General features: G+C 39.8%; 1 long non-coding RNA gene across 1 annotated transcript; it reads right to left on the minus strand.

Moving 5' to 3' along the window:
- Positions 1 to 1302: 1302 nt before the first annotated feature.
- Positions 1303 to 18106, minus strand: LOC111923788 (uncharacterized). The gene is made up of 4 exons (XR_002861290.2): positions 17924 to 18106; positions 16079 to 16197; positions 14735 to 14956; positions 1303 to 4050 (listed from the first exon to the last, which is right to left on the minus strand). It is a non-coding gene; the product is annotated as an uncharacterized LOC111923788 (long non-coding RNA).
- Between the last annotated feature and the right edge of the window lie 8585 nt (positions 18107 to 26691).

The following is a 26691-nucleotide window of genomic DNA, read 5'->3' on the forward strand; positions in this document are numbered from 1 at the left end:
AAAGAGCAAGTATCAGAAGAATGCATTTTTTCTCTTCATCTTGATCATGAGTAACAGATGTTACTCAGTTCACAGCCGACATAAAAATCCATCCCTTGCAGACAAGGCTATGAGGTAGAGGAGGTTTGGTCCTGTGGCCAAATAACTGCACAGGTGAAGCACAGCCTTTGCAGAAATAATGAAAATCAATCATCAGTAAAAGTTTCTGAAGGTTCAGTTGACTGATGTTACATTCCTCTGGACAAGATATGGTACAGAGGAGGAGACTTAACTGAGATCAGGAAAACAGAATTATTCATGGTTGCTACTTCTCAAACAAGAGGAGACTCAAAAGTTATTCAGCCTCTGTATGACTACTCTCCAAGGCTTGGGATTTTTTTAGCCCTGCAGTTATATCTACCAAAGTCACATGCCTCCCAGGCTGCAGAGGCCCTGTACATCCATAGACTAGTGCTAGCCCATTTCCCTCATGCTCTTGGCAGTCTCATTGTATCATAATGCATAGGTGCCACTGTTTAATACAGACATAGAGATCTGGTTTTCAACCTGCTCAGTCTAGGTTGAGCTCCTGGAAGGAGGGACAGTCCAAGGCCATAGGTGGTGCTCTCAGTTCACATGGTTCACTGGCTTGTCTGCTTTTAGTCCTTGACAGGGAAGAAGCCACAACTTCTCACATTTTTTCATAAAAAGATTTGCAGTCATGAAGGAATCCAACACCTGAAAGTGGTTAAAAAGTTCAGTCCTTGCTGAAACTAAGAGACGGGCAAAAGTTTTGCTGAGTGTCTTGTGAAAGTGCTTCTCCTCACCCACCCCCAGATCTGAGACGGAAGAACTCAGACTGAGCTGGGAACACTGCTGTTCTCCAGCACTACAGAGAGATACCTTGAGCTGTTTCACTGTGTCCCAAAATAGAAAAATACACATACACAGCTGACATCTAAACACTTACTGCCTCTGTATGCAGTGCATTCACCACAGTTCAATTCTGTACTAAACCACTTTAAAATGTTCATTATGTGGGAGAGGATAAAGCAGGGAGAGCACAACCTTATTCAAGAGCATAAATGGGTTTCTCTGGCAACCATCACAAGCTGCATTACATAGTAACTAAGTGTAGAAGCATCTATATTTAGGTTCTGGGTCTGCTATTGACCTATCTTTTTTGCTGTAGAAAATTAACACATTTTTCTGCGTCTAGTTTGGGGAGAGTTCACCCATCCACTGCCAACGAGCTAGAGACGATGGCTTTGAAATTTGAAACTGCCTGAATAAACTAATTTTTCTTCCCTTTTTATGTTTGGATTTTAGTGCATTTTCTTCATATGTTCTTAGCCTGCTCCAGACTTAACAATTAATTTTTTTTCAACTGTGTCTTCACTGGGCAACAGATGCCCTCTGCCTGAAGATGCAGGTGGGCAAGCAGAGATCATAGAATGGTTTTGGGTTGGAAGGAACCTTAAAGATCATCTTGTTCCACGTGCCTGCCATGAGCAGGGACACTTTCCACTGAGGTTGCTCAGAGCCTCATTCAGCCTGGCCTTGAGGATGCAGTGTGCCACACTAGTCTTCACAAGCTGAGCAGTTTGGAGACTTCCACCATGTGGCTCTTGCAGGGCACAGTAAACCTTAGAGGACCAGGAACTGCTTATTCTATTCATAGCCATGAGCCCAAGCACATAAAGGACGGCTTCTGATTCCTATTCAGTGATCTCTGAAGTTCAGAGCCTGGATCCTTCACTGTCTGGAAGCACTTCAGCCACAGAGTGAACACACAGATGTGTGTTTGCTGAACATGCCTAGCACCACTGTAGGTGCTTCATGTGTGGAGAAAGGGTAACAGCTCCATTTATGATCTTGGTAGCTTGGGCTCGATGAACCACAAGGGATCTGTATCCACTGTTTTCAAAATGTCCGTGGAATCTGGGAGTGCAAATAGTGATAAGGATCACCCTTTTCATATCCAGCTTCCAGAAAAAGGATTCAGTTTCAGCACCTGAAATAATGCCATCGGAAATCACATGTCCCTTTTCTGAAAGTGTTGATTCTATACATAACACAGAGGCATCAAAAAGAGTAACACCCAAGGGAGCTAAAAATGATTCTGAAATATTCTGGAAGAAATTAGTTATGAGGAACTCTTCTTCATGGTTTTGTAATTTTTAATATTTATATCTTTCCTTAACATCACATAATTTCTGTGGTCATCCTTTCCCCCACCTTACCATGGAGAGATAATTACAGAAGGTATTCTTAGAAAAGGAACAATGGAACTAATTATTACAAATCACATTGAAAGAAAAAGTTGTCATGTTTCCAAAAATTAAGAAGAAATGCGCATACGCTGCAGGGGAATATCCACAAACAGCAACTAAAGACAATAACAACTCTGTTTATACACATTTGGCATGTGTATCTCAAATAATAGTGATAGCTTGACATCCCAAGATTAGCTCATGGATTCATTATCCTTTGAATGAATCTAATGTTTTTAAAATTACTAGGTCGAGCCTCAGGCTGACATAGGAGTTATGTAAGTCTTCTTTCAACAGCCAGCCTATATGAAGTACTTCCTGTTTTCCCATATTTTGTTTTCCATAGGTTATTTGGCAGATCTCTGCGTGAAACGGCAGCAATTTTACAAGCCACAAAACAAGGTTTTGGCAAAAGTTGCCACCACAATTTACGTATTTACTTATTGCTCAAGCCAATAGAAATGTTTTGTTATGAACCCAAATGATTATTTTAAGTTCTGACTTAGTTCACACTTTCTTCTAGAAATCAAATTTATAAGGAAATTGGTGAGAGAGGGAATGAATGAGGGAACAAGAAGCTGAGTGGAAAATCTTCTGAACCCTCAGGCTCCAAGGGTTATGGGTCTGAAGTGCAAATGGCAGCCATTTCCTTGTGGAGTACCTTAGAGGTCCCTACCAGCAATAGTATTGTGTAGTGTCTGTATAATGAACTGGATAAGGGGAATGAGTATTCCCTCTTCAGGTTTTCAGACAATGTCAAAACAGGAGAGCAGTCAATATGCTGGAGATAAGGCTGGAGAAATGGGCCAAGGTGAACCTCTGACAGGAAAGCAGTTTTTCAGGTAAGATCTGGAGTTCTTGGTGAACATCAAGTTGAACACAAACCAGCAATACATCTTTGCAGCAAGGAAAGCCAACTGCATGCCAGGCTGCATTAGCAAGAATGATGACATGATTATTTCCCTGTCCTCTGTGATTGTGAGACCACAGCTGAGGTGTTATATCCACTTTTGGCCTCTGCAATACAAGAAAAACATTGACAATCTGGAGCCAGTCTAGCAGAGAGCCATCACAAGGCTGGAGCACGTGGTGTAGGAGGAGAAGCTGAGAGAGTTGCGCATGTTCAGCCAAAAGGGGAGAGGGTAAGGGGAAAACCTGCTGTTTGCAAATACAGAACAAGGCTCTTATTGGAACTGCATGCTGTAAGGACAGGAGGCAACAGACACAAGCTGAAACTTGGGAAATTTGAACTTATTTAAGGAAAATGTTTTGTGTCTGTGCATCTCTTCCTCTTTTGCCAGTCAGCCTGCTGGGAAACCAGTCCCTTCTCCAAGGCACCAGCCAGCTGTTATAACATGAATTATAAATTTACTTACCTGATAACTGGATTCTGGAAAAAAAACAATGAAACTTCAGCACTGACCAGACAGCCAAGACAAGGGCAAAATTCCCTCCCTGAATCCCAAACAACCACCAGAAAGGCATCAGACTTAATCTCTCTCTTATTACAAAGAGGAAGAGCAAGAGCTCTTCATCTGACTGCAAAATGGTACTCAAAGACAGGTTAAAATGCCCAGATACTTTCAGAAGAAGACAGAGGACTCTTCCAAGTCTGTGTTCCTTTCCTTCTGATGGGCTGATCCAAAAGGCTTATGACACAGCCAAGTGTCCAACTCACTGCAGCCACCAAAGGCTGAGCTGTCAAAGGAGACAGGAGAATGGCTTGACAAGACACAAGTTATTATTTTCTACTCTTTGCTGAGACAAAATTTCATGCTGATCTTCATAGTTCTGTAGCCTGAAAGACAAAGTCAAGAGTAAAAAGTAAATTTTTTTGTTCCTTCAGGATGGCATTGGCTAAACTGGAACTTTCTCCCCCCACAATCAAAAAAATCACGTAGAAAACCAATGTTTCTCTTGGCCAAAAGTTCAAAATCAAAGAGAAAAAATCAGCCTGCTATTTGTTTTCCAGCCTAGGACTAGGCTGCATTACATGTGCTTAGGCAACTGATGCTAAGTGGGCTAGGGATTGCTGTTACTACTGCTTACAGCAGTGGGGGTTTGTAGCTTGTGAGAGACCAACAACATAACAAGCAGATGAAATGTGTGGACTGTTGCCTATACAGCACCAACATCTTTATAAAAGAAACATCTTTTTTAGGCTTTACATCAATTCTGTCACAGACTTCCAAGAATAAATCGTCCCTCCCCTGCCTTGCTAACATGTCAGCCCAAGCATCAATCTGTAGGCTTAAGTCACTTAAAAATGCTGATTCCAAAGGTCTTATTAGTTAACAACAACAAAAAATAAAATAAAATTAACAAAGAGATTAAATTAAACTATATGTTTACATTCTTTTTGAGAACATATGCATCTAATTCTTGCCTCCATTTGGAAAGGGGAAAAAAAAAATCAAGAAACACCTCCCTTGGATTCTCTCCAAGAGCAACCAGGTAAGGGCTAGCTAACATATATTCTTAGCTGAATTAAACCAGCTATCACACCTTTACAAATGACGTGCACAATAAATTAAAGTGTAAATAAAAGATTTATACGTGCTATTTTTCATATTATGCCACAAATATCTTGTGAGAGGCTTATATAATAAGGGGTAATTCTGTATAACACTGGAGCTTCTTTTTTGCTTTTTTCCTCTGCCTGAGAGGGATGGATGAACCTGAGAGTGGTGCAAAGAAATTAACTGTGGGCTTTAAATTATCACTGTCTCTTAATCAAATTATGGCATTTTATTAGGCTTTTAATTAAGATCTAGTCAAGAGAAGTAAGGACATAGGAAATGCTAATACCTAGATGTTAGATATTTCAGAGGAGAAATCACCAGAACCATTTTGCTGTTGTGTCTTGCAGACCATTGGAGCAAGATCATCCAGCAATTAATACCACAGGCATTGTCATGAGGGGCTTAAGGTGTTAAGGAGAGAGGGATAAAAAAAGAAAGGTTCTCCTTTTGAAGAAATTGTAGTTTGATAGCTGGATAGATAGGTATCACTCGAAACTTTGGAGAGAAAGCAGAGAAAAGATGCAGAGCACTTCTCCAGACCAAGCTGAATACCCACAACTGGTACATAACACATTCCTTAGAGGCATTGCAGAAAGGTTTTATCCTGTCATGTAAAGACAGGTGTACAGAAGTGCCTGGAGGTTTTTTTCAAAGCCTGAACAACTTCTCTTATATACTAAATTTCTGCTTCTGACAAGCTCCAAATCCTTGAAAATGAAGCAAGAGTGATAAAATACAACCAGCACATGGTCACGACCCCAGTCACAGCCCCTGCTCCAGGGAGGCTGCACATCGAGCCTCCCCGCCTGCTGCTTCACCCACAGCAGAGAAGAGCCAGAGATGAGTCAGCTTCACACCTTCAGAAGCCCTTGGAAAACTAGCCTGGTTAAAATCACTGCATTCCCACAGTATCCACTTTCTTTTCCAGGATAGAAAGTGCGGGTGTCTGTGATTTTAATTAAACCATTGACAGTAAGGAATTAATCACCTTTTATGTTTGAAGCTACCCCGTAGCCTGCTTGACACCCTGTACCCTCACTAGTGTTCCCCAGTAGTTTTCTGATGTTACTCACTCCTTCTCACTCTTCAAGGGGAAGCACTAAGGGGTAGGCAATGCCCTGGCTATTCCTGTAGGCATGGAGGGGTGGCTGTGTTTGCCTCGCTCAACTCTTACCAGAGACTGGCTGGACTGTGATTAGATTCATCCTGAACAGAGTTTGACTCCAAAAGGATTACTGGATAGCTGAGAAGCTGTTTTCCTCAATTCCTGTCATATCTTTCAAGAAATGCCATGTAGGATGAGGACTGGTCAATGGTCTGTACATCATGTATAGCGGACAAACTTGTTTGGAAACTTTTTAAGTGGCTTAGATGCTGCTGTCTCTGTGCCCAGCAGCAGCTCCTTTCCCCAGGACTTCTCCAGCCGACTGGCTAAAGTGGGAGTAGCTACCAGGGGACGGGGGTGGGTGCCAGCAGACTGGGATAGAGAGGAGGGCTGTGGGAGAGGGAGCAGAGCTTGGAGAAGGTGCAAAAGCGTGGGACCCCAGGCTGGGCTCTTCCTCCATGGCGCACCATCATGGGTTGCTCTGGTTGCAGCTGCCTCTAGAGGGCTCATTGCCTTGTCGGAGAAACAGCAGCCTTTGTCCTCGCCTATGAAAAATACTCCATGGCATCGCATTGCTTTAAAATCTCCCCTTTATTTCCACGCAGATCTCCAGTGGCTTGGCCTCAGAAGCAGAGGTGTGGTGTGTGAGGGATCTGTATGCCCGCACTGCCATCACAGTGTACAGAATGCGCTCCCCATCGGGGAGGCAATAGGGATGTCCACTTCCTGTCCACCCTGTCCACTTCCTGCCTCCCCTTTTCATCCTTCAACTCTCCGAAAGTTTAAGGCCTTACGTGCACTCCACTGCACTTGAAGGCTGCCAAACATCTGCTCATACCAACACTTCTTCTGCAGAGCTGAGGCACGTGTGTGCTGTGATTCTTTGTTCTGCTCCTCAAGATGGGCTGATGCAAAAGCCTAGGGTTCCAAGACCAATCCCACAACTAGGTCTCACATCTGAACAAAATTTCTGACCAGTAAAAGGAGAAGCCCAGTACAGAATTTGTACTTAATTAATCCCCTGCTTTCTGATGGCTTCCTCAATTGAAGGACCTCTATTTCCACACATGTGGAAGATATTAAGGGCTGGCTTGCTTCTCAAGGATCAGTTGCTAAGTATATACCGCATATTTTAAAAGCTTTTTTTTTTTTTTCCTGTGGGCAGGAGCTACACCTGCAAGGAAAATTGTGAATATGCTGCTTTAACACTGTTAGCACTGTTTAGTCATTCTTGTGACTTTCTTTGTGAACTACACTGAATTTGTCAGTTTTAGATTTCATCTGCAGTTGTGTTGCCCATTTTTTTAGCTTTGTCTTACTGCAGGATAACTTTGCAAAGCAAGCAACTTAAAATCCGAAGCCCTTTGTTTAGCCTAAATTTTATAAGCTTCAAAAGCCTCTGGAGATCATCTGCATTTGGTTTAGACTAGTCAAACAAAATGAGATCATCTCACTGTCCAGCACTTCCTTACATGGAGCTTTTGCCATCTGCAGCCAAAGGCAACAAAAAGGGTCTTGTTGGCAAGGTCAAAACATGGGCAGGCCTCCAGAAGGCCACATGGTTTAGCAGTGGTGCAAAAATCCCCAGCAAGTCCAGACCATGAGTGTTAAAAGCTAAGTCTGATAGCACCAGTTTGCTAGCAGATTCATCCAGCAAACTGATCTTCTGCTCCCATGAGAAGGGATCTCCACCTGTCCTTCATCCCAGGTTGTATACTCTGTTCCCTCGGTTGGAATACCACTGGTTGGGCTCATTTGTCTCCTCTTTCCAAGGAATGGGAAGAGCTTCTTACAGAGAACAATCCCTGCAGTGAGGAATGAAGATGAGACTCTGCCTACTGAAGTTCAATCCTCTGGCATAAACCAGTGAACACTGTACACAACAACAGTATAAAAAGTCTTTATTGAAGCAAGAGTGTAAATCAAAGCAACAGACAAAAATACAAACATCAGTCATCAGAAAGGTAACAAACATTTGACTCGGCAGTGCTGTGTGCCAAATGCCCCAGCATGCAAGAGGAGACTGTCATGTTGTTGATGGTATTTTGTCATAATTATGTGCAATTTGCTTACAATGTTGTTCAGCACAGATAAAATAATTATCAGTGTTTATTTGGCTTCTTGCTGCAGAGTGACTGTTTCAGTCCTGAAACAGTCCTTTTAATCTGCATTGCTTAGTTCCTTCTTGGTGAGAGGGTGAATATTTGTATGGACATAAGCAACTGGACTGCATATTTCAGAGGCTGCCAGATTGATTTCATGCATTCTTGGCGGATTAATTCTCTGGGGGCTGCTCACAATTGCTTTGGTGCCCTTGATTGATAAACTTTATCTTGTGGCTCCATGCTTTGGAAAGCCAATTTGCATGTATACTGCCAATGATTATTCACTCATTATTTTTATGAGGGAACTACACACAGGCCTCTCCTGAAAAGCTGTCCTAGAGATGCTATATGAACATAAAGCTTTATGATTGTTCCACCACAAAGGTTTTTCTGGTGTCTAAGAGGTGAACAAGATCATTCTCGGGATTTGCAGCTGCTGCAGAGCTAAAAGAAGGTTCTTTTCTGTAAATGGTGCTTTTTATTTGCACAGTGCTCATAGGCAGACACATCTCTTGAGGGAGTAGAGAGCAACACAATAAAATCCTCATAAGACAGAACACCTTTCTCCTTTGGGACCATTTGGGATCAGTGTAGATATTTATCAGATAATCTATGCTCCTCTGCATCATTTCATCTCAGCATGTGGAGATGCCATCAAGCTGTCAGGAATGTGATATTCACTGTGATTTCAGAACATTGTGTTGACTTTCACTACTTGAAAAGAAAGCTCTACTCAGTCATGCTCAGTTTTCTTGTAGAGACTCTACTGGTTTAAAAAGATTTAAAAAGAACAAAGATATTTCGATAAAAAGGGCCAATTTTGGCTTCCATAGACTCATCACTACGTTCTAGGACAACTCCCTATAACTAAGAAGGTACAAGGACAGTTGAAATCCTCCTGCTAAAACTCCTCTGCATGCTTCGTTCTCCATCACATTTTTCCTGCAGGCTACAAGCAGAGATCCGGACAGAGCATGGCTTTGTGTCTATGATTAGGGGTCAACTGTGATCCTGCAGAGTTTTTGCACCTCTCCAGTGGTGCATGGAGGACCAGAGGTGGGCTGCATACTTCAGCTACCCTAGAAGTTGCCTTACTCTGTGATGGAAGCCAAATTCAACAGAAAAGAGGAGAGAGAGCCCTCACCTGAGAAACTGTGCACATCCCAGGCTGCCAAACCTGCCTAGCCAGCAGCCCATCAGGATTCACTGAGCTCAAGGTTTCTGGAGCTAGGTGCTGCAGAAATCATTCCAGTATATGAAATCCCCTACCAGCTTGGCTTAGCATTACCCAAATATCCCAGTGCTTATTCACAGTCACTTTCACTTTGAAATGCATCAATACTCAAACATCATGATCACATTCCACAGCTTTCAATGGATTTGACTGGCCTCAGTCTTCCCACCTGGCTCAGGATGAAATTTTTAATGAAGTCTTAGTGGAATTGGCCCATTCTGGAGAACTGGTTTATTGCAAAACTGGCTATTTCATGTTAAAATTAATTATGCAGCCATGAATATCATTCATATATGCATATTAAAATAGTCAGATGTTTCGTCTGTGATTTTGATTTTACAATTAACTGAGCATACATCATTCTTTCCCCTTTAAATGACATCAGTAAATACAGTATAGCTTAAAAGAACTCTAGACAGTAATGTGACCTGTACTATGTTATGTTCCCAGCTAGTGGTGGGCTTTGAGATTACAACCACCAGCTGAGTTTTCATTGCTCTGTTTCAAGCTGAAAGACCTATGGATAACAATTTTTTTTGTTGCATACCCTTTATCATAAGAAGAATGCATGAACCCATGTATGGACCAGTTTCCTATCAAAGAATGTGTACTGCCTTACCCCTTACATTTCAGTCTCCTGGTCCCAAAGCTTGCAAGTGTCTACAGAATGTCCCTTCTTTTTTATTAGCCCATCAAAACAAGATGCAGAAGAGTGGCTTTCACAGAAACAGGTCAGTTTACAATAATGTGAGCTGCTTTAATAAAATACTACAGCAGTGATTTTGTCCCTTCAGCCTTCACAATTCTTTGGATCAGCTTTTAGGACTGTATTAAAGTCAAAACAGTGCTCTAGCAACTAAAATAGCTATAAAAAACCTTGTTCAAAGCCCATCCTCCCTTGTGCCTGATTAATAAGTTCAGTTTTATAACCTAACTAGATAAACCTGATTACTGTGAATATAAACTCAGAAAGCTATTTAGTCGCCAAGTAAATTGGTACAGTTCATAAAATAAATAGCTTCCAGTAATACACTAAAGCCTTCTCCCTCCTCCCAGTGGCTGAAATGTTAAAACAGAAACAGTGAGCATTGAAAAAGTTCCCTTCTGGCCCCACATTCATTCAGGGTGATGGAGTTAAGCTTTCTGTAGCAAGCTCAGTTCCCTTTCCCCAATGGAAACCCTGTGTTTGGTTCAGAGAAACCACTCCAAAAAAAGGGGTTTGGTAATTTCATCTCAGTATTTTAATGAGCCTAAGTTGGGAGAAACATAAATTTACTGATTTTTTCCTAGAAATGTCTCAGTGTTAAATATATCTATTGGTACCTAGGGTGACTGTGGGTAATATTTGCTACATAGTTTTAGTGTGTTTATATGTATATATATATGACAAAACATATATGCACACATTTATTTCTTAGATGCTCCTCTATCAGATGCTCTGTTTCCATTTCTGTAGGATAATGCTAGTTAGTTAATGATAGTAAATAGTTAATACATTATATTATATTAATAGTTAGTTAATATGGAACAATAGTTAATACTATACAATAAGGAAACTATATTCACTTGGAATTCTAGACATCATTGTAAAGCTTATGGATATGATATATGCAGAATGCTAGGTAGTGTTCTGCTTACATTTCAGAGAGCAAAGCTTTAATCTTTAATGCTGCAGAAATGTTCTTTATCACTGTCTTCCATATCTTCAGGCATATAAGCATTTCATAACTGTTGCTAAAACAGTTGCCCAAGGTGCAGCTGAACATCTGGATCACTCTTTTTTTCCATTAGGCTAAGTATCCAGCATGGCAGGATTAAATGTGCTCATCCCCAAAAACTAATGTTCGGTTTGATGCTAAAAGGGAAGTGAAAGTTTCCTAAACACTTCAAACTTTTGCCTTGAATTTGTATTACCGCAGAATTTCCAATTGCTTAAGCCAGGGAAGCTGATGCCCTCTCCCAAAATCTGCTTGGTGAACTGTCTCCAGAGGCCACCACTTTTCTCCCTGCCAAAACATGTGTAAGCACCTAGGATACAATTATTTCCACTTCAAGGAAGAAGTGTTTTATGCAAGCTCTCTGTTTAGAACAAGATTTAGTCATGGGTAAGCCTTACAGTGAGTCAATGGTCCAATAATGGATGGGTCAGAGGGTCCAGATCCCTTAAAAAAACCCCTAATAAATCACTTAAATAAGAAGAAAGGAAAAAAAAAAAAAAAAGGCAGTAAATGGACTGAGCTCTGAGTGTTATACAAGCATACTTAGAATTTCACCATCTTACATAAAACAGTATGACCAAAGGTGTTTCACAGCTTCACTCAAATTTTGGCCATAGTTCTGGATTTGAGAAGGTGCTGGCACCTAGCATTTCTTCTGCAAAAATAGCTTGCCAAAAATATCCTCCCACTTTCCTGAGTTTCCCCATCCCCAAGAAAACATCTGTGTGTCCCTTGCATACATATGTTATAAAAGAGTATAAGCCAGTTACAAACCACTCTGTACCAAGTGTCAGACCTAAGACATGTCTTATTTTTCTATACAAAAGCTATTACAGACCATCTGCATTAGTTTCTGTAAGATTTTAAAACATTATTCAGACAAGACTTGCTAGAATGTCTCTTTTCCACGAACCTTTGTTGCAAAGGGAATCCAGCCACATTAGAGACAAAGCATTCTGCATACTGGGAATGCCACATCCACATGTTCTGCATGGCCTGGCCTCCTGGTACCAGGTGGAATGTCTCACCCATAGTAAGAGGACAGAAGTGCACCAATGAAATCCATCAGGCTAAGGTGGCAACCACATTTTGCAGATTTTTGTCTTCATATTTGGTCTCCAGGCTTTTCAGTATATTGCCTAACAGGAATAACTCTGTGTGTAGAGTACCCTTGGGACAGAAAAGAACAGGCTTCCTTGCACAGGGAACCTTTTCATAGCACTTTAAAATTTCCATCAGAAATTATTTGACTCAACACATCAAAATTATTAACTCAGTCTTTGTAAATTATTTTAAACCAAAAATACTGACCAATGAAAAATGCCTGTTTTTCTCTGCATACTCTCACCCTGACACATAACAACAGGTAATAATCTATTTTACTCCTGTTTTCACTTCAACAAATGTCCGTTAGAGCATCTAGCTCTTTCAAAAGAACCACTTAGAGCAGATATCTGAAAGTAACTTTATGACTATAAAAGCTTCATTAACTTAGACTTGATTCACATCAACATTTCAAAAGGGAGTCCCTTTTCACTTTCAAATGTTCTTCCAGTCTATCAACTTTTACATCACTCTCAAAGGCTGGCTCTAAGTCAACAGCTTAATTTCCCCGAGTCAAGTAGCAGTACATTCACTTATGCTACTGTATGGGGGCAGTTTGCACTGGAAAGCCCTATATTTAAAAGAGAGTAGACAACAATTTGACAATAAATTGAACCTGAATACTAAGCACAAACACACACACACATACACAGAGACAGAGAAAGCAGGCCTTTTGCAAATAATAGGATTGAATGCAATAAACACTCACAGCATTCATGCCCATTTAAAAGGACAGATGGAGCTGTTTGGGCCTATCAGGTCAATAATCCACAAACTAAGAAGGATTTATGTGATAGACCATAATGGCTTAAATCCACTTTAAGAGGAAAGGTTACAATAACTTGGAACAATGCTCAGTATATTCAGATGCCTGATGTGGTAAATAAGAGTTAACACAGTTATTTAAAAATCAAATGAACAGGCGAAATAACAGGTTTTTAAATGCTCTTTTCCACTGATCTTCAAACTACCTAAGCTTTAATACCAGATGTCACAACAGTGAGTCAGAGGCAGGCTGGCAGAGCAGCCTTTCCCCAGAGAGCACTGCAGGGCCCAACCTCCCTTCTCTTCCCAACCTGAGAAAACCAAACATGCAGCCTTAGGATATAATGGGAAGATGCTTATTGTACATGTTGTTTTTTGTTTCTCCCTTATTTGACCTCTCGCCAATCTCTGACCTTTCACAGACTCTCACCTCTCATGAAGCAGCACAACCCCAGCTTAAAGGAGGCTGCCGAGGTGCTGATTTCCAAAGGAAAGGGACAATGGTTTCCACATGGTCAGAGTGGATCGTCCTTACCTAGCTTGTTACAAAAACAGGATTTTTGAAGATTTTGCTTGGGTTTGCTCGTCAGTTTGGCAGCTTGATCTTGAGTTAAGCAAATGTGTGACAGAGATTTTATGTGTTCCTTTCTGACCAAGCAGGGGTAGAATTTCTTGGGTGCACTATGAATCTGATTTAATGAAGTAGGCATTTATTTTATTGCTATATCTGGGTGTGAGTCTATAAACTGTAGCAAACATGAAATAAAGCTCCCTTCTACTTTTCTGGGTACTTGTCTGTTTCGGTATTCTCTTCTAAAGAGCCTTTCCTGTTTACAGATTCTTGGCGGTGGCCTCCTTAGATTTTCTTACTCTATTTCTTAAATTTCATCTTCTCTTCAAACTATTTTTTTCCTTCTAACTACATAACATATTTGTAAACTTCTGTGCTGTAGTCAGGTCAGCAGTAGTTTCCTTTCTTTCTCTGGCCTTGCAATAGTTGTTATGACTGTATTGTATCTGTCAATATTGTTACAAGGCATTAGCTGTAGAAGGCATGCCCTTCCAAGCTAACAAAATAGGTATATTTTATGGTGTTTAAAAGCTAGGGTAGTTATGACAAATACAACCAGAACCTCTAATAGAGAGGCATTTTCCTCATGCAGAGTAGTGGGCACACTCTCCAGCATTCTGGTTGAACCAGCTCATTTCAACTTTCAACCCATAGAGCAAAGCTCAAAGTATTTCTCTTCCTGTTGTTGCTGAGTAAAGTTAACTGAGTGATGTCTGAGACACACAGATACTCGGGGTCCCATTGTGTGTCCTACTGAAATTGATGAACAGTTGCAGAAAGAACAGAAAAGCCCCAGGGAATGTTGTGATCTGCTCACCACACATTCATATTGCTCCTTTTCAAGTTCTGCCTGCAGAACTGGAAAGCACACGGTTAAACACACTGAGCTGCAGTTTTCTCTTTCTTTCAAGAAGTTCAAAAGACTTACACCCACCAGCAGCAGAAATTTGTGGGAGCTGAACAAAGGAAGGGTGCTAGGAGTTAACTGCTTGGGGTTGGTTGTGTGTGCTTGTTCCCCGATGTGTGAAATGTATGTGTATGTTTAAGATATAAGCAGCTTGAAACATGGAGGGTTTTTTTTTAATTGATATGCGTTCTTTCTTTAATATATGTGTATACAAATGGAGCCTAGTCTGTTCTGAAACATGTTTGAACTAGAGAAGAATGAAGCCCTAGACTTCAGTGTGAATTTGATTGTTTATTCTATTTGCATACAGTAAGGCTAGAGGGGGAAGGGGAAATAATGGTAATTTAATTGATCAAATGCTTTCTGTAAGGATGATACTCCATTTTTAAATGTTTGTTCCATTGTGTTTTATGCAGTCCTTGTTTCTGTGTCTTTAGATCAAAAATAATACCTGTTTAGGAAGAATGGGAGGGAAAGAACCTTTCAGGTGTCCAAGAGAACTTGTGTTGCTTCCAAGCACAGAAGCTTTGTAGATGTTGCTTTATTTTCTCTCTCTGCTGAACAAGAGGTCAGGAGCAGCATCTTTGAATGTATGAAGCTTCTTCTCAATTTCTAACACAGTCATTCACTCATTTTCCCATTGAGCAGTGAAGAAAAGCCCTACATAGAAAGTCTGGAGAGAAGAAAGGGTTGGAGAGGTTTAGCAGTTCAGCATACCTGGCATTCATAGTTATTCAGTAGAGAATCTGAGTAGGTATTTAACTTAGCCTTAGAATTAAAGGGACGATTAAATAACCTTTTAAATTGGGTCCAGGATTGCAGCTGAATGTGAAGGAGGTTTTCTGACAGACACAGGAAGAGGAAGAAGTGATTTTGATATGAGATGATGAATATTTAAACAGAAAATCATAGAATTAAGAACTAAAAAGAACTACTTGTGGATAAGAGTTGTCTTGATTGGTCTGAAACAAGGGGATATTTTCAATTTTAGTTTTCTGAATAATCTTTAAATATGTTTTGATAGTAATTGTAAATGGATAAATTGTTTTATTTGTTTTGCTTGAAAAGCAAAATAACCTCACTATCAAAATACAGTGGTTTTACCTTTTCTGCATGTATGTCATACACTCTGAGCCAAATGACAGCTATTTTTAAGAATAAACATTTTGGTAAAATTGACCCAAATTCCAAAAAAATATTTCTGTAATTTCATATAGAATCTTTCTCATTTCAAAGAAAAATTTTGTCCAGCTATGATCTGGATGTTGCAGGAAACATTATTAGCACTTTACCTCTATATCCTACTGCCCTGCACAATCCTTCAAATGTCAGGGTACATGCTGGCTTAGAAAGGTTATTCCAGCAAATGGATAACTGTGAGTGAGTAGGGTAGCAAGAGAGGAAGTGTGTCAGTGTCAGCAGTAAGGCATCAGTGTGTAATGGTGGAGCAAGGGAATGCTTGAATGGAGCTATTTGTCATGTACTAATGTGGTGATGAACACTGAAGTCTGGGTAAGGCTGAAGGTCAAATTTCTGATATGTACAAGGGGCACATGTTCACTGACTGTGGGGAGACTGAGCATCACTATGCTGGCAAAAGGGCCTTTTGATGAGTTAAGTTAGAAGAAGAAATGGCAGAACATCAAAAGTTCTCAGAGGAACTACTGACCTGGTTGAACTGGCCAGCAACCTTGCCACATGATATACTCCACTCCTTTGTGTTACAGGAGCCAGGGTACTTTGGGGTTTGCATATCAAAGTGTGCCTCACAGTTGCAAACTGAATAGGAACTTACCTGGCCATGTATCCTGTTTTCTTCTTTGCCTGTGTTCACTCCCCTGCCCAAGTACAGGCTTTTTCACACAGAAGCTCAGCTATGAGGGATGTCAAACCTCATCATATCGTAAGAGGTCCCTGCTTGGGTCACAAAGAGGTAAAATATTCTGACACACTATACTATAGAAGAATATCATCTCCCTAATGGCTAGAAACTATGGGATCATGAGTGTCTCCTTCCTGCCCCTGTGAATGATTCCCCAGGTCTTTCCCCATAGGCAAATCTTCTACAATATCAGATCATCAGTGAGGAGCTGAACTCCTGTTGATTATCTCACATTTATGAGTGCATTCAAAGTTTCCATATGTGAGGGGCAGATTATTTTAATCATAAAACTTTAAGCTGCTATTTATAACAACTAGAGCTAGCTACATCTGGTGCCGCTGAGCTCAGTCCCTTCATGCAAGGGTTTGTGTTTTCACCTGCTGCAGAATATTTGTATTTCCATACCCTTCGAGCCAAAGGCTGTGATACTTCATGAGTCCCTCAGACTGCAAGCACCTACAGATTTATCCTGAGCATGCAGATGTCCTAAAACAATATCAGCAGTAGAGAGGAAAACAAGTAGAGAAAATTGACTTTCAGTGTTTTGCCTTGTTTTTTTTTTTTTTTTTCTCTCCAAGGTGTCAAGGGAGCAGGGTGATATATGTTCCCTTCAACAGCTGACCCCCTGTGACAACCCACTTGACTTTACAACATATTGCTTATGGACCCCTTGTATAGTCACAGGAGTTGCTTTAATCTCAGCATTCAAACTGACCAAAGATGTTCCAGCAGCTTGCCTGGAGCCCAGAAATAGGCTCTCCACAGCTGAGAATTCAGGTTTTATTGCAGACTGACCTGAGGGTGTTTGTCACTGGGTAGCTTGTGTTTATCAAGTATTTCAGGCTTTGTCTGTGCCTTCTAATTAAATCAAGCCAACATAATCATACAATCAACATCACAAAAATCAGGTCAACGTACACTATTCATAAATTATCGCAAAGCATCTGTCACATGCTTAATCTGCTTTTTAAAGTGGGGGGCTGCCTTTGCTTAAGCCTGTGTCTTAAGCTACTGCTTTAGCCCCCTGTTGTTTGACAGTGTGTGACGGGAAGGCAAGATTACTTATGCTTGTATGTACAATATGTAATGCAGAAGCAGCTGACTCATTATCAAGCAGGATCTCTAAACAAGTTGCTTTAATGCTGGAAATTAAAAACTAGGATCCACAGTAATGGCCCTTAACATTTTTGAAGATAGAGCAGAGGTGGAGATTAAGGAATTGTTCACTCTCTGGTCTGCAATTGTCATATAGCATTTTAGGACACAGAATTCTCTGTGCTGCTGGACTCAGTATGTGTCCCTCCTGCTCTCAAAGTAAACAGTACGATTTCACTCTTTACTTTGTCTTAAAACCATGTGTATGTCAACCTTTTGCCTGTGCACCTGTATGAACTAACAAAACCTTGCAGGTAGACAGCTGTAGAATATAGAACTCCTGTTCTTTAGCCTCCAAGGTCAAGTGACAGGCATAGAATAGAAAATAAAGCCTTCATTCCAGCCTCAAACTCATGTACTGATGAGTGTCTCTTGGAACAGTTTCAGGAAGGGGGTAATAACTGGGAAGGTCATTGCTTCATCCAACACTTTTGGCAATGCCTCTTGTTGTAAGCAGTCTAGCTCAGGCAGATCAGACACTTGAGAGTACTGTGTTTCATCAACTTTCCTGGTCGGGCCTTCATCACAAATATCTGAACCAGCACCATTACCAAGTAGCCACAAAAGCATTAGTTAGATCACACCATTTTGTCTCTTGCATACCTCCATGAGTATAAATGGAGAGTTGATTTTAATTAAGGGTGTCATTTTAGGATTCTTCTTTGGCATCCAAAACACTGTCCAACAACAGTGAGCCTGTCCTTTCTGGTGAATGGCATTATCACTTTAACTTCACGTCACTTTCTCTGTCCAAGCCTGATTCCCTTGAGGACATAGACCACTGCTCTACAATGAAACAAGATCAAGCAAATGTTACCAGGATTGGGAATTGCTATGTTCACAGTAATGCTTCTTGTACTCAAATAATATTCTGCTTTAACAGTGGAAAAAGTAGGCAGCCAGCTTCCGTAAGGGCTGTGACAATGGACCTGTCAGTCACCTCAGAATTTTTATTCTGATAAAATGGGTTTGTTCAAATCTTCTAGGGACTTCTTTCACTGCAGTTGCATATATTTGCATAGTGATTCTCAGATAAGTGCATGCCAATAGCCACTTCTGTGAACAGATGTTGACAGAAGTATCAACAGAAGTGTCAGAGGTACTTGAACGATGTCTTTTTGCATGCACAGAGAGAAATGCATAATCTAGTAGTATGCTGGAAATTTGTTAGTTCTGCCTTCCAACATGTCTATCAAGTCACTGCATGCTAATCAGCCTTTGCAAAAGTATTGATGCTTCTCAGTAATATCAAGCAAGAATTTGGAATAAGAAAGGGAGAACCAGGAGAGATGTGCTACATAATACTGTTAATAGCAACAATGTATGCATATTTTATGACATCTTGTTAAAGAAAAGCAACATTCAATTTAAAATGCTGTATTTGTCAAACAGTGCAGTGATTGAATGTGTTCTTAGTTGTTACCATAACAATAATGTAGCAAATATTGAAATAATTACCAAAAACTTCAATTGGTATAGACAATTTTAATAATAATTGTAAATTAATCCACTTGGTTATCTAAATCTCTCTTACATGTTGGTGTTATCAAGATGAAGCCTATGAAACAGGAATGTTTAGTAGAGTTGTCATAGGCCAGGATAATAGAATGGAAAAGAGAACAAGTTTTAAATAAAGTCTCAGCATACTTCATGCAGTAAAAATACTTGTTATCTAAAAACTAGTGATAACCTACTTTGCTGATGATAGAAGCAAAGAAGGCATTCATATGTTTCCAGATATTAATATATTTTTCAGGCCAAAATGGAATTATGCAGCATGTACCCCAAACTCAGAAACAGGGAAGTGCAATGAATTTAATTCTGTTCCTCCTGTGTTATTCTGAAGCAAGTAAAGTGTGCTATTCCAGCAATAGCTCAGTTTCTATAACTAAATAGAAAATCTGAGATGCACTTAGACTATGATTTTTTTTTTTGTTCAGGTTTCTATTGTGACTAAGATGAAATCTATCCACTTTTATTTTTATTTCTCATTGCTGTTTTTTTTTTAAGGTTGGCCATATATCGCATTCTCTGAACTTCTTTGTTTCATCACAGTATGCAATACTGGAAATTTTGTTTCTCCTCTTTCAATACTTGCTTTTGGTTTTGATTTTTGAACAGAAAATCAATTTTTCCATTCCCAGAAACAGTTTAGTAGCACTTTCTTCTTCTTTTTAACATGGTAAATTATTTTAAATAGATCCTTGCACATCTAGAACTCTTTTGTTTCTGATGGGAAGCAGAAGACTTGATGAGAACATGGTAAAAAGGAAGCAGAAGGGCAAAAAGAAGAGTCAGGGAAAATTAGAGATTCAGTTGTCAGGTCCAGAAGTCCTGTCCTGAAGATTAATTTAACTAGTCCAAACATATATTGAGAGTTGCCAGCAGAGGAAACCTTTTGCTACTGGCTGTAAGGTATATTCTTTTAATGATAAAATGGGTTTCCACATGACATTCTAAATTTTTGTCCCAATTTGCCATTTTGATGTTTTGGCCCCAGTTTGGTATTTTGGAGTGAGAAGGAAGGAGGCATACACAGTCACACAAAATTCTCAGGTATAAAATCTCAGACTGCTTTTTTTCCCCCCTTTTACTAAAAATGATAGGACCCATTTACAAATATGCTTGCTGTAGATGAACTAAAACATTTCCTAGATGTCATAGCTACAGAAGAAAGTACAGAAGAGTGAATAGTTACTTCACTAGAGTGTGTCTGCCCCTATTTTACTATGTGTTTGACTAATAATTAGGTATTTGTGAGAGCCTACACCTGAAATGGCCTGTGGTTTCACTTGCAGCTCTCTACATGGAGATCTCTTGCATTTCCTACTTGCAGACAGAGAGTGTTAAAGGTTCTCTCTCTAGTTCCTTATCATGGGCATTTTTTATAATACAGGTATATATTGTTGTCCTCAAATCTTACTAGAAGCCACACTTAACATTAAGTTCATCAACCTAATTGTTTCACATCATGCCTTTCTATTTCAGAAAATGTCACCAGGAGTAATTTCTATCACTCTTTGTGCAAGAATTTCTCACAGGCTGAAATTTTTATCTTAGTGACTTTGACCTCTTTCAGAGATGCAAGATTCCCTTGACACTGCTGTAGAAATGTCACTACTAACATTAGATTCCAGTCCATGTTCTTTTTCCCAACTACTTGGGGTTTCAAGCCTCTTCCTTTATCTGAACACATTATGACTGAAATTGGCCATAGAGATTTAGAAAAATTTTCCTTTAACATGATTGTTCATGTTGGTTGCCACCATTTATTGTAATACCTGAATAAAACTTGAATGCCTTGATTTCCATTAGCTGCTGCTGTGGATTGCCCCCTCAGTAAGATGCTGAGAGGCTTTGAGAGCATTTATGAGCTTGTAGTTGGCACAGTTGCAAAAAAAAAAAAAAAAAAAAAAAAATTCGAGCTCTTGTAATTATATTGGTGCTAACTCATTAATTTCTGAGAATATTATACTGTGAACTGGTTTGTTTGTGAGATGATTAGCATTAACTATGGCATAGGCTTAAAGTAGAATCCCAGAAATTAATTTAGTGACCATCTCTGCTTCTGCCATTAGATTATCAACCACAGTGATTCTGTTCTACAATACAGTGCTTTTCCTATCAGGTTTTATAGGACTGCTTACCATACTCAACACCAAGTACAGTGATGGATAGATGTGCTAGGTTGTTCAGTAAAATCATATCAGTACATTCAGACTGATGATATAAGTTTTAGATATTGAAGTTTATAGAGTTGCAACACCTTCCTTTGCCAGAGCTCTTGTAAATATTCTGTATTTTAGTATATTCAAAGTGCAGAAGTCTGCATCCTTACAGGCATTCAGTTAGCTTTACTTTCTGAGTTTCATTTACATGTTCTGAGTATTAATTCAGTTTCATTAGTCACTTTTTTTAATAAAAAAGAAATTTTCTACATTTTCTTTTTATGCCAGTCTTTATAGCAGAGATTTGGTAAATAGAGTTGTATCTAGAGGGCTATTTATCTGACCCAACCAGATATCAGACAAAGCAAGTTGCATTAAGGGATGGCAAAATAAGCACCCAAGACTCTAATATAAGAAACAGCTAGAAGGAAACCACAACAAACTACAGAGGAAAAGCTGCATGAAGGAGACCTTGAGCCTTTGGCCATAAACATAGTCTGACTTTATCAAGGATTTAGGGGAATCACAAGGACAGTAACTTACCTGTAGATTTCTCATCCCTGTTGTTTCTGGCTACCTTCTTTAGTAATTATGTTCTGATAAGAAGAAAGCTAAACAGTCAAGAATAGAGCTAAAGTCATCTTGAGACTTGTTGAAGATGCTAAAACATGAAATGGTTACTTTGGAGTACAGTGAGTCTGAGCTGGCTGATGTCAGAGAGTGATATTTAGCAGATTCTACTAAAAATATGTATGTGGCTATTCAGTATTTTTAACTGATTAAAAAGCAGGGCTTCAGAAGTCTGGTCTCTGGAACTATTTCCCTGATGAACCTATTTTTATTTTAATAAAAATAAAGTCACTTTTTAGCAGGGTTCTCTATAACCAATTGACAAGTCTATTTAAGTCTGCTTCCCAAAGTTTTATTTTTGTATCCTATTTGTCACCAGCTAATGAGCAGTGCAAAGTATCAGTTGCTGAAGCATGTGGTTTGAGCAACACTGGACTCACTGGGCACTGATTACTAAAACAGAAGTTAGTTGGTAAAGTTCCAAGAATCAGATGAAACTTGGTTTTGAGTGTTGTTAGAACCATTTCCACATGCTAGCCTATGAATCAAAGGAGACATCATTACTGTCTCTTCAACTATGTTTAAAAAAAATATCCTTGGGCCTTTACCATGTGTTGTGCTTAGTGACAGTAAGAAAATAACAAGCTGATTAAAACTCTAATCTTTCATGATCTTTCATGATATTGAGGGGTTTTAACCAAGCATCTAAAAGCTCCATGTATGATTTTAGGACTCCATGAACAGTAGAAAGAAGTGATCCTGACACAGAGCTGACAATTGAAAGTAAGAGGTAAAGGAGAAATGTAAGAGAAAGAAGGAAGCATTGACAGCATCACATTGAGGGATTTTTTTTTTGCTTGTTAAGATTAGTGCTAAGGTAGAAATGTTTGTTTGCTTAAGAAAGCAAAAGGAAGTTTTGTAATGATGGATGAAAAACATAACAATGAGGTAACTGAAAGGGTAGGTTGGTGAAAGTGGAAAACTTTATCCAACAATCTTGCAGTGCAATAGAGGGAGAAGTGGTATGTTTGAAGGAAATAAACTAGTCAAGCATCCATTTTTTTAAGTACCATTCTAAGCTCATCGTTGTTCTGCAGAACAAGTAGGAAGTAGGTATGACTGAAGTGAGTGCTGCAATGAATAAGAGTTCTGCTGAAGTTTGTAAAGGTCTCATCAATTTGCCACTCCACCCGATACATCTTCCTGCTCAAGCCTGGGACTATTAAAGAATCCCCTGTAACTAAAAGAAGTAGCATTTTGCCTATTACAATGCAAGTGGTGCTTTAGACTAGGTAAATACTTCCTAGTTCTTAACATGATATTTAAGACTGTAATTCCCATTTCACATTTTATAATTTAGGTATTAATCTTTGACTCATCCCTGACATTCTCCTTTACACCTACAAGTACTTTGGTGTACAGTATGTTTTGGAATTTAACAAAATTAGATATACTGCACTTTGCCAGAGAATGACTAGAGATAGAGTACTTTTTCCCCAAAGCTAGCCAAGTTAAAAAAACCCACTTCTGCAGCCTTAGCAAGACCACTTGTGTCAGGGAAGCTATTGTACCCTAACACAAAGGGTTTACACCCATTGGAGAGGATTAAACTGTGCAGATAGGGAAAAAACTTTTTTAAATTATCACTAAATTTTTAAAAACTAAGAATTTTAATATTTTTCTTGTGTGTGCATATCTGTGTATGCATGTATCTTCTCTCTGCAGAAGTTTTATGCTACAGGTATTTCAGATAGGAACAGCTCTGCCTTATCTGTTTTGTGGATGAGCTTCCTGTATTTCAGGATCTCTCCCAGTATTTCCTAGCCTTACTTAGTGATCTGTAAGACATAGATCAAAGAAATGCCTCATTTCCGTTTTTCTTTTCCAAACTGACTGTGTATTTGCTAGTGGAAATCCAAGAAATCTAAATGCTGTGCAGCAAATCAACAGCAATTGGTTTGGGAGCCAAATACTGACATTGGCTTCCTCCTAATGTGCCATTGCACTTATGTCATAGCTGTTAACCCTTGCTGTAAAGCAGAGGTGGATGTGTGGCAGAGATCAAGACTTCAAACACATTGTCCTACCTGTAATTTGGATTCTACTCTGTGTGCTGGAGCCAGAACAGCTATGTCCTGGAGGAAATAGCTCTCCTGTGCTGTTTATGCTGCTGGCCTTTAGCTTGATGGCTTTTGTCTGCATGTTTTTTCCCTTATCATCTCAAGTTAGTGTCCTGAATCTCATGTTGTTCGGTCTTTGTGCATGAAAGAACAACAGAAACTGAAAAATTGCAGAAAGGATGAAATGTAAAAATATTAATCTCAGAAGATCACTGACAATAAAGAAAGTCTTGAGAAGGAGGTGAAAGATGGTGTGGATATACCTTACAAAAATGTATGGAGCACTTAGGTATTGTCCCAGTGAGTTGAAACAATGGCAAGACACAGAAAGACTTCCCTGATGTCCCATTGATTGTAATGGTCTGTCCTTTTGTCATGCTCTGTGTTATTCTCCTGTTTGCTTCCATGTAGCTAGGAAGCTCTTCTTCTATCAGCTTTTGCTACTGATTTCAATAAGAAAATATTTAGATGGTAAATTCTTTCAGGCAGGGGTTATTTCTTCATCGCATGCCATAGTGGGACTTTTGAGTCATGACTGCAGACATTAGGAACTCAGGCAAATTATGAGGAAGAATGTAATGAAATAGTGCAAATTCTAAATGATTTCTTTCCTGAAGATTGTTTAAAGCAGATGTACACAATGCTTAGTTGAATCTCTCAACAAATTCCAGATCTGCAATGAATAGAGGAATGAAATGCAGCTGGGATGGAGCTGTCCCTTCTAACCACAGCAGAAGGAGTGCATTCAGTTCATTACATCTTGGATATATGATCTTCTCAATCCCAGGTCATGACTGGGCTCCTTCTCCCAGCCAGCTCTAGGTTTAGACAGCAGTTTCACAGCATAGCAGACTGCTGGAAAGGAAGGAAGCCTGTAAAACAGCAGTGGCTACAGAACTCTGTGCCAGACCTGTTTCAGTTGTTTGCTTTGCCAAGCAGCTGCTGCCAGGGAGTTTCAGTTCCTTCCAGAAGTTCCTTCCAGCAGTTGCTGCCCCTCTAATTCCCCCGAAGCAGCGAAGACACAAGTTCAGTTTCTGTGGCAGAAGAAAACCCAGTGCCCATAGGGCTTTTGGCTGCTACTTTTGCAGGAAGCAGCATTTGCTGTTGCCTTGCAAGGGGGCAACTCAAGCCCCTCTCTAATTCACTACCCAAGTTTTAGCTTTTAACAGGCTCAGAGTATTAGTCACTCTAATCTGAACAGACATTTCTCTGGATACTCTTGAATAAATAATGTTTTTCTAAGGGGGAAGGGTGGATCTTTCCACTGTGATTACCTGTCCTCTTTCAGTCTTATCCCTTTGGAGTCTACTGCTGAATCCTGGACTCACCATTTCTTCCACTATTCACCAGCTTCATTTGGTGAATGAGATTTAAAGGGACAAATCTAAGTGGTAGTGACAGACATCCTCAGAGAAAAAAGATGACAAGAAGTCTGACCAGATGATGAGAATTTATTTATTACAGAAACACATATGAGCTGTTAGAGTAAAAAAGTCATGAATATGAAAATGGAAGGACACCTTATTGGGATAATTATTGCAAGTCCTGTCATGCACCCGGGAAGAATAACCCCATGCATCAGTACAGGTTAAGGATTGATCTACTGGAAAGCAGCTCTGTAGAGAAGGACCCAGAGGTCCTAGTGGACAACAAGCTGTCCATGAGCCAGCGGTGTGTCCTTGTGGCCAAGAAGACCATTGGTATTGTGGGGTACATTAGGAAGAGCATTGCCAGCAGGTCAACAGAGGTGATCCTCCCACCCTACTCAACCCCACTGAGGTCACTTCTGGAGTACTGCTTCCAGTTCTGGGCTCCTCAGCCCAAAAAAAGATGTGGAACTCCTGAAGTGGATCCAGTGGAGATGGATGAAGATGTATAGGGGACTGGAGCACCTCTTCTATAAAGAAACACTGAGAGAGCTGGGCCCTGTATATCTGGGAGAAGAGATGACTCCTGATGGAAACATGGGAAGTATCACTTCAATATGACAAAAAAACTCTTTACTTTGAAGGTGACAGAGCACTAGAACAGACTTCCCAGAGCAGCTGACGAATCTCCTTCTCTGGAGACATTCAAAACCTGCCTGGACATGATCCTGTGCTAGGCAAACCTGCTCCAGCTAGGAGTTTGGATCAGATTTTGTGACACAAATAGGCTTTTTAAATTGTACCAATAATGACAATATATGGCTTTGTCACAACTCTCCAGAGGACTGGGAAATCCAGTGGATTATTAGTGAAAAATCTTTGCAGAAGACAGACAGGACTTAAATAGCAGAGTGCTTGAGGGGCTAGACAAATAGTTATTTTAACCATCTCAAATGTATTTCTTCATTATGAAGACAGTGATCAGCTGTGCTCTTCCAATGTTCTCACATTTCAGGGTCTCATGGTGGCCTTCTAGTCACCTACGGAGGACTATAATTTTCCCTTTAGCGAAATAACTGAATACATTTTCTCTATGTGACACATTCTAGTTACACCATCTTCCAAAATCATTCATGATATGCATCAGAGGAAAAAAAAAGGAGAGAAAATTAAAATTTGCAGCAGAACAATTGGGAGATTTTAAGAAAATAAATTCCAGACATAAGGGTCTTGTATCACTAGGAGGACCTACCAGGGAGATTGTGCTGTCATATAAGGGAAGATTTAAACTGTAGGTTAGAGAAACAACAGTGAAGAATGAGCTTAGTAAAGTCATTTCTGCTGTGGTGGAAAGGGATTAGAGAATTTCTCAAGTCTCCTTCTGCCTTGCACTTCTGTGTACCTGGGCTTTTGTTGTTGTTTGCTGTGCGTTTATTGATCTATCCCACTATACTCTTTTCCATTTAAACTACAATTCTGCATTTAGTACTGCCTTCAAAGACCTTTTCCATTTTAAGTAATCTTTTTCTTGAAGAGCACACTACATCTCTCTTTTATTAAACACACACTATCTGTATGTTCCAGTCCTCACTTCCTCAGGCCTTTAGAGTTGTTTCCAGCAAATTGTGTTTTCTCACAGGCTCCAG

The sequence above is a fragment of the Cyanistes caeruleus genome, chromosome 1 (genome assembly GCF_971803275.1).
Source record: "Cyanistes caeruleus chromosome 1, bCyaCae1.hap1.1, whole genome shotgun sequence".
NCBI classification, from domain to species: Eukaryota; Metazoa; Chordata; class Aves; order Passeriformes; family Paridae; genus Cyanistes; species Cyanistes caeruleus.